Source organism: Lactuca sativa, chromosome 6, assembly GCF_002870075.4.
Source record: "Lactuca sativa cultivar Salinas chromosome 6, Lsat_Salinas_v11, whole genome shotgun sequence".
Taxonomy (NCBI): domain Eukaryota; kingdom Viridiplantae; phylum Streptophyta; class Magnoliopsida; order Asterales; family Asteraceae; genus Lactuca; species Lactuca sativa.
The window spans coordinates 129821022-129829843 of record NC_056628.2 but is presented as its reverse complement, the minus strand read 5'-3'; the positions used below and the strand labels follow the sequence as shown (position 1 = coordinate 129829843).

Below are 8822 nucleotides of genomic sequence, written 5' to 3'. Positions count from 1 at the left end.
CTTACGAGAGGATTTTGTTCCGGGTCTGGAGCGAGTGGCCAAGATAGGTCAGGTTTGACTTCTGATCAAATTCAGCAGATCATCGCCATTGAGGTGGCTGCTGCTGTCTGGAAGTCTATTTAGGAGGCGTTTGGGTCTATCAAGACTACTATGATTGAGCTCTTTGATGATCGTTTTGTTGTACTTTCTGAGGGTGTTGTTGTTGTAGCTACCATGACTGTTGACACCGCGATGATTCATGGGGAGAGAGTTTTTCAGTACCAGGATTTTAACGATACAGAGCCTCGAGTGTTTGATGGAGTTCAAAACCTGATTGTGGTGATGAGGTGGCTATCAGATGTGGAGGGTTTTTTCTTCACATACTCTTGTCCTACTCACCAGAAGGTGAAGTGTGCCTTCAACCTTCTCTAGTCAGGGGCGACGAATTGGTGGAGTTTGGCAACTGGCTCGTACGCTCCTGCGCAGAGAGTTGTTGTTTCTTGGGAACAGTTCTCGGAGATATTTCTCACAAGGTATGTTCCCTAGGTGGATATATATATATATATATATATATATATATATATATATATAGAGAGAGAGAGAGAGAGAGACACACACACACACACACACACAGAAAGAGAGAAAGAGAGAGAGTTTAGCTCAGGAGTATCTTGATCTGAGGAAAGGGATTGAGTTGTTAATTGAGATCACCAAGATGATTACTAAAACAGTTCTTTCCTCCCCTGAGTTTGCTGCATTTGAGCAGGACTAGATTGCCTGCTACTTGAGCGTGCTTAAGACGAATATATGTCGGTTTATGTCGACCAAACGTTTTGGTACTCTGGCTAAGCCACATGAGGCCACAAGGAGGCGGAAGATTAAGATACAGCTCCAGTCAAGGGACCAAAGGGAGGCTCCAAGTCATTCTTAGCAGGATCCCAAACCTTATTTGTTAGGGTTTGTATCATATTTAATCACCTTGATGGCCTCCAAGAATCTTCCCTTCATCAACCTCCAGCCCAATTGCGACCTTCTAGCAAACCCTAGTCTTGAGCTTGGTATGTGTGTTTTGGTGATCTTGAAGGAGGAAGGAAGAAGTAAAGGTAACCCTAGAAGTGTGGAGTACCTTGAATCCAGAATGACATCACTTTTGGACTCTCTTTGAAAGTAAAAGGCTTTAAACTTTATAAAGGTATGCTTAGATCTAGTTTAGCCATAAAGTTGTTACTCGTTTGGCCCCATTAGTTCGATATTTTGAGTATGAGCTACTCCAATCCATTGAGGCTATCCTCACAGACATTTTAAAGTGTTTAGAAGCATAAAAATGTGGTCTTGGTCATTATTTGCCTTCCATGCATGAGTTTGGATGTCTTAATGGGTTGAAAGGTTAGAGTTTTTGATATTTAATACTTAATAGCCATGCAATACCATAAAGTTGGAAACTTTATGGTCAACGACAACATTTGGGGTCTGAATCTGTAATTTGGACGTAGGGGCTTAAGTACTAAGCACTTAATGAGTTGAGAAATGATCCATGTGAGTACAATGGGCACACCAAGTGGTACATTGAACGTACACAGTCAAACCCTCGCATCTGGCCAATATCCAATTACCCCCCATGTGCCAGCATAGTAAGCCCAACATACTCAGCTGAGTTGACTCGATTGACTTTTTGACTTTTTGGACATTAACCAGGATTACACCAAATTTTGTCCAAAGGATATTTTGGGTATATTAATAATAAGTTACCTTGGCCTATGATTTAAATACCTTGGGCTATGATTTAAATAATAGGTGTGGTGAGTTGCGGTAGATCTCTATGAAGATATGATAGCTGGTGTTAGGCGTTACACTAGTTTGATAACATGTTATATATATATATATATATATATATATATATATATATATATATATATATATATATATATGTATATATATATATATATATATATATATATATATATATATATATATATATACATATATTGATTATATGTTTAGTATGCGGTATATCTCTAAGATTATATGATAGCTGGTGTTAGGCGTGAGACTGGTAGATCTCTAGGACTACCTTTAATTTCTAGCTGTATGGGTATCTGTCTGATAAGTATATTTGTATTTATTATATGTCGACATGTTATGTTAAAGTTGAGATTACTCCTTTGTGTTGTTAGTCGGTAGATGGGGGCAATCCAACTATAAGGTTGTGGGACAGGGGTAATCCAATCGAAACATTGTGGACCCGTTATACTAGGCATTCTAGTCGTAAGGTTACGGGCTAGGCATTCCAACCGAAAGGTTGTGGGCCAGGGGTAATCTAACCGGGATGATATTGGGTCTTAGGATACTCTGATTTTGTTTCACAAAGCTTTGGCTTACTGTTACAGTTTACTGTTTTAGGTACTTCAGATGATCGTGGCAAGGTGAAGGCATGATTACGTACATCTTTCAGTTTTTATGATATTGGGTCTTGGGATACTATGATTTTGAATAATACTTTTGAAACAATAGTTCTGTAAATGATTTATGGATGAAATGGGTTGTTTTTGAAATTTTTAATTTTATGATTTTTTGGATCTTACACATAGTTTGTTTCTTAGTTTAATTTGAAGTCATTATTTTATTTAATTGAATTTCGTTCTCTGTGTTCGACACCCGACTTACCTGGTCCATTCTATAATCTGACTATGTACACTGCTTATAAGTGCATAGTTAGTAAATGTTTGTTAGGATATAAATTTAAAACTGATAGATATATTTATGCACATCAACGTTTTTGGCACCATTTCCAGGGAAAGGTTAATTTGATTTATAAATTTAATTGCTTAGAGTTATTCGATCCTTTTTATGGGGTAAAAATCACAAAAAGTTATTTGTCTACATTTACTTTGCTTTCTCAGCAAAAACCACGTCATGGTTACCTTTACCACATCATAGTTAGGTCTCAGTAAAAAATTTACTTTTTTAATTTTTATTCTTTTTACGCATTTTTGTTTTGTTTTTTTTTTCATTGATTTATAACGCGAGGATCTAAAACTCCAATAGTTTCACCACTTCAACATCCAACTTCAGCTTTTCCGAAGAAGAAGAAAAAGAAAGTCGACGAGTTAACTAGCAGTTTTCATTCGGATAATGGTTTTGAAAATTTTGATAGGACACCCGATAAGAAGGGCATTGGTTATGAGGGAGGATGAAGAAAGTGATAAGGACAAAGAAGAGTTCAAAAGCAAGGTTGAAGAGATGGCGGATATCACAGGAATAACTATGGGAGACTATAAGAAAAGGATACGTGAAGATAACGGACCAGGTCTTGTACCACCCGAGATACCAATTGAAAGAAGTTTTTAGCTCAAGGGGCATATTCTATCAATACTCAAGGACATACCTTTCTTTGGGAAGGAGTACGAAGATGCATTCAAGCACATAGACGAAGTAAATGACATTTCAAACTACTTTAATGTTCCAAATGTGCCAAATGAGTCCATGCTACTTAGGATGTTTTCGGTTACATTTACCAGTGATCTTAAGGTTTGGTTGAAATCAGTCACTCTTGGATCCATTAGTACATGCACAAATCTTTGTGACACATTTAATGAGCAATTTAGCCCACCATCTAAAATCTCAAAGCTCAACAGAAATATTGATAATTTTCAAAAAGAGGTTGGAGAGTCCTTATATGAAGCGTGGGAGAGATACAAGGGTTTTCTTAGATGTTGTCCTCAACATGATCTCAATGTCCAACAAGAAGTGTCCATTTTCTATGATGGGGTGAATATCACAAAAGGTTGTAGAACTCGTTACTCGGTACCTGTTCGGCCGACTACCGAGTAGCGAGTACTCGGGAGTACTCAGGAGTACTCGGGGAGTACTCGCATTCGAATATTTGTGTAGAAATATTTTAGGGAAATTATATATGTCAAAATCATAAGATAAAATCATAAGTTGATTGAAATATATAACAAAATTGGATACATGTGAATACATAAAAGATAAAAAACACATAATGGTCTCACTTCGTGAATAATTACTGAAAATTTAAGATATATATGTAGTAAAAATCGCATGTGTGTGTTAAATAATAAATCATTAAGTATCTTATACATATTAATCACCGAGCTGACCGAATTTCACAACACTACTCAGTTTAGTAAGGGGCCGATCGGGGAGTACTCGGGATTATGTAACTCGCCTCGGCAAGGGGGGGAGTAGCGAGTACTTGGAGGAGTAATCGACCAACTAGGAGAGTTTTACAACACTGATATCACAATAAGAAATTTCTTGACTCTCATCTCATGGACCAATGACAATGAAGGAACCGACTACTATTAAAGATTTGATTGAAGAATTTGCGTAGCATTAATGTGAGTATCATAACCCATGAAAGAATTTTACTAGAGGTAAAGGAGATGGTGGCAACGAGAACATGGTGGTGGTTTTGCCAAAGTTAGAAAATATGGATTGGCGGATGTCAAAGATGGATCATTTTATTCACGCAATAAGAGTTGGTTGTAACAATTGTGGAGGGACACATTTGACTAAGGATTGTGATATAGATGAGCGTGGTAAACTGAAAAGCACAAGTTTGTCACTCGAGTGCTGATCGATATGACAAAGTTTGGAGGTGCCCCAAAAAGGAATGGTTGCCTTATGAAGAGTAAAGAAGCAAAATGATTAAAAATTTAGAAAAAGCCGTTGAGATTTTTACCAAAAAGAGCAACTACCACCTAAGAACAATATGGATTTTGAGTCGGTACTTCATAGGTTTATGGAATCCTCGAAAAAAAAAGGCATGATGTTACTCATTCTAATGCGAATAATCATCAATCTTCCATCAAGAACATAGAGACTCAACTTGGGCAGTTAACAAAGCTTGTTAATGAGAGATTACCACCTCGAAATCAAGATCAAAAATCGCAATCTTATGTAATGGCAATTTACACTGAAGAAGAATCATCAATCTTCCATAAAGAACATTGAGAGTCAACTTGCGTACATCATGCATAATATCTTCGTTGGATATTCAGATGGCACGGTCTAGAAGGCAATATGAGAGACGTGGTCGATCCGAGGCCCTGCATTGCGTATGCTGGGCGTACCCTCGTACGCCGGGGCGTACCGCCCCCCCTTCGGTTTGTGTGCCCCACTCTTCTAAAATCCATAACTTTCACATACGAGCTCCGTTTTTGATGTTTATTATATCCACGCTTAGGTGAGAACATACTCTACAACTTTCATTTAGACTTCATTGGCAAATTTTTACTTTATTTTTAATTATATATTTTTAATAGGCCGGTACAGGAAAAGTCTGTTAAAATTCATAACATCTTCATCCGACGTCCGTTTTCGTCTATCTTTTTACCGTTGGACTACTATTGTCGAGATTTTCAATTCTCGTTTAGGTTGCGTCGGTTAAAAGTCGCTTAATCTCTATTTCGAGTTTTTAGCTGTCTACTACTATATCAGAAATTTAGAAAAATCATAACTTCCTCATACGAAGACAGATTTGGATGTTCTTTTGGTGTACGTTTATTGTTTAATGATATCTACGACTTTCATTTAGATACCTAAGGCTAAAAGCTATTTTATTGAAATTTCGTGTTTTACACTTAACAGTGTTTTACCGGTTTTGTTGCGGAATCTTCTATTGGTCATAACTTCTGCGTTATAACTCGGATTTTTGTATTCTTTAGATTTCTAAAAACCTTGTTATGATATCATTTACTTCATGCAACCCAATTGAGACTTTTGAACATTTATTTTTGATGCTATTTTTATTATATCAAAAGTAGATTACAATCCTTGACTTTTAGGTCATTACATAGATTTGAAGTATCGGGTTGTCACATCATCCTCCCGTTAGAGAGAATTTCATCCCAAAATTTATTCTAAGATAAGTATTTATGGACTAGGGAAAAGATGCCGGTATTTTTGTTTCATCTGATTTTCGCGCTCCCAGATGTATTCGGGTCCTCGCATTGCGTTCCTGCGGACCTTCACAATGGGTATGCGACTTTGTTTTGTTCTTTTAATTCCCATATCCATGATTTCTACTGGTTCTTTTATGATATGGAGATTCTCGTTGATTTCGATTTCGTACAGAGGCACGACCAGAACCGTAAGGTGTATTCAAGTCCTCTCACTCTAACTATCGGTTTGTGGATGGTATGCGGTACTCATGTCTAGTCTCGTCCCTAGAGATTTTTGTAGTGACTGCCAGAACTGTGAGGTGAATATACTATCTCTGTTTGAGATAATGGATATTAGTAAACCATGCAGTCGCACAATCTCCCTGATGTATGTTCGAGCTAGTTTCTCCATCTTGTCAGTTTCCTTTATTGGTAGGAAGTGCGCGGATTTGGTTAATCTGTCGACGATCACCCAGATGGTGTCAAGTCCACCCGTTGTTTTGGGTAACTTGGTTATGAAATCCATGGTTATCCGCTCCCACTTCCACTCGGGTATTTCAGGTTGTTGAAACAATTTCGAGGGATTTTGGTACTCTACCTTGACTTTGGCACAAGTTAGACACTTGCCTACATAGGTAGCAATTTCGGCTTTCATGTTCGGCCACTAATACAATTTCTTGAGGACCAAATACATCTTGTCTGAACCGAGATGCATGGAGTATCGAGTCATATGAGCCTTATTCATAACAACGTCTCTAAATCCACCAAGCTTTGGTGTGCAGATCCATATCATGCAGTAACATTCTTCGTAACCCTTGACTTCAAGATTCTTATTCATTCCTCTTAAGGCTTCTCCAGCCACGTTGTTAGTTTTCAAGGCTTCCATTTGAGTGTCCTTGATTTGCGTAGACAGGTGTGAATGGATCATTACGGTTAAGGATTTCACTCAGCGGCCCGAGTATTCCTTTTGACTGAGAGCATCAGCTACTACATTACCTTTTCCCGGATGATAACAAATTTCGAATTCGCAATCGCTCAGTATTTCAACCAATCGTCTCTGTCTCATGTTGAGCTCTGTTTGGTTGAGAATGTGTTGAAGGCTCTTATGATCGGTAAAGATTGTGCATTTCGTGCCGTAGAGATAGTGTCTCCAAATCTATAGAAAAAAACGACTGCTCCTAGTTCGAGGTCGTGGGTAGTCTAGTTGACCGTGTGCGTCTTGAGTTGTCTCGAGGCGTATGCGATGACATTTCCTCGTTGCATTAGAATACATCCAAGACCTTGGTTTGATGCGTCGCAGTAGACCACAAAGTCTTTCGTTCCTTCTGGAAAAGATGTGTCAAAATTGCATACTAGGCTTAGAATTTACACCGACAGATTTTTTTTAATGGTATAAAAGAATAAATAAAATAAGAATAAAAACAAAAGAGTTAGTAAAACAAGAAAATAGTTTAAACAGTGAAATATGTGCAGGTTTTTTAGAAAGGTGATAAAGACTCGTTCCATCAAATCTTTGGAATTGAGTGGTCGTTAATGCACTTCCATTTTCCGATATATCTACCACTTGAAATTTCAGCTATAAAAGAGAAAAAAACATGATTAAAAATATCACAAAAGAACAACACAATTCATAGTAAACAAAGAGAGAGAATGCCTTTAATCATTGAGATTCTACAGATTGATTCGAAGCTTCATGTTCACCAAGAACAAAAGAAGAATATGAACCATTCTTTGTAACCAACGTGTTAGAGGGATCCAATATTTTTAGCCTTTGAGTTATGAGAGTCACCAAGACAAAACTCAAAGGTTCCTACATTGAGATCCTTGAGGGAAGAGAAGGTGGGTTCACTATCTTGTTGAAGGCACCTTTGGATCCTTGAGGTGATGGAGTTGTAGTAACATCGTCTCTAGAAGTTAGGCATGACATATCATTTAACTTCATCTCATCCCATTGAAACAGAAATAAGATGTTCAAGACACAAGAGATATGTGTCCAGAAGAACACTTGGGGGCATAATTATCACCCATCTGATCTCATCAATATGAAGCAAAATGTCAATTAGCGTATGCATTAACGTCATTAAGATGGCATTGTTGAAGAAAAGATGTAGAGTTAAAATCAATGTTGAGAGGAAAATGGAAGGTCCTGACATATACATAGGAAAGAGAAGAACGAACATTGGCAATGTTAGTAGCAAAATGTGTACGTGTAATGTATACATCTTTGGTAAAGAATAAAATAAATTTTTAATTCAACCAAACCAAAAAATAAATTAAAAGTGTAGCAACTTATGTTAAAAAATTTAAGAGTAGCAAATTTAGAAGAAAAAATAAAGTATCAATGTCTAAACCAATAATCATCAAACCTATAAATGTCGTTGACGTTTAGTGAAGTAAGTAAGACTTTGTTTCTAGAATAAAACACTTTTCCCTCACGACGGTTGAAAAGAACTTTGTAAGCATCATCACAAAGTTGGGTGATGGAGATGAAGTTGACTTTCAGACCCTCTACATAAAACATGTCCTTCAGCTTAATTGTTCTGCTTTCAAAAGTTCCAACATCCATTACCGGTCTTCCACAATTGTCACCAAAGGAAACCATTCGACCATCTTTCTCTGCAAAAATTTGTAAAGAGGGACTTGTAGTTGGTCAAATGTCTAGAGTTTCCACAGTCTAGGTACCAAGTTTGTCCTAGATTTTTATTTGAACTAGTGTCCGCGTGAGAACTATCAACATTACATATGCCATTAGGCGAATAATTTATAAAAGCCATAAGACCCTTGACATTCAGCCGCCCATCTTTATAAGTCTACACTTCTTTTACCCATTCTTCAAGATCCTCTTGTTTTTCAATGAAAACTTTAGGCCGAGATATGTTTTCCTTCTTTATGTGAGCTACAAGCTTTTTATATAAGATTCATGTAACATCCCAATTT

At 37.2% G+C, this 8822-nt stretch overlaps 1 non-coding gene across 1 annotated transcript; it reads right to left on the bottom strand.

The window, feature by feature from the left end:
- Positions 1-3603: 3603 nt before the first annotated feature.
- On the bottom strand, positions 3604-3710 carry LOC111880487 (small nucleolar RNA R71). Its single transcript, XR_002846494.1, has one exon. It is a non-coding gene; the product is annotated as a small nucleolar RNA R71 (small nucleolar RNA).
- Positions 3711-8822: the final 5112 nt, after the last annotated feature.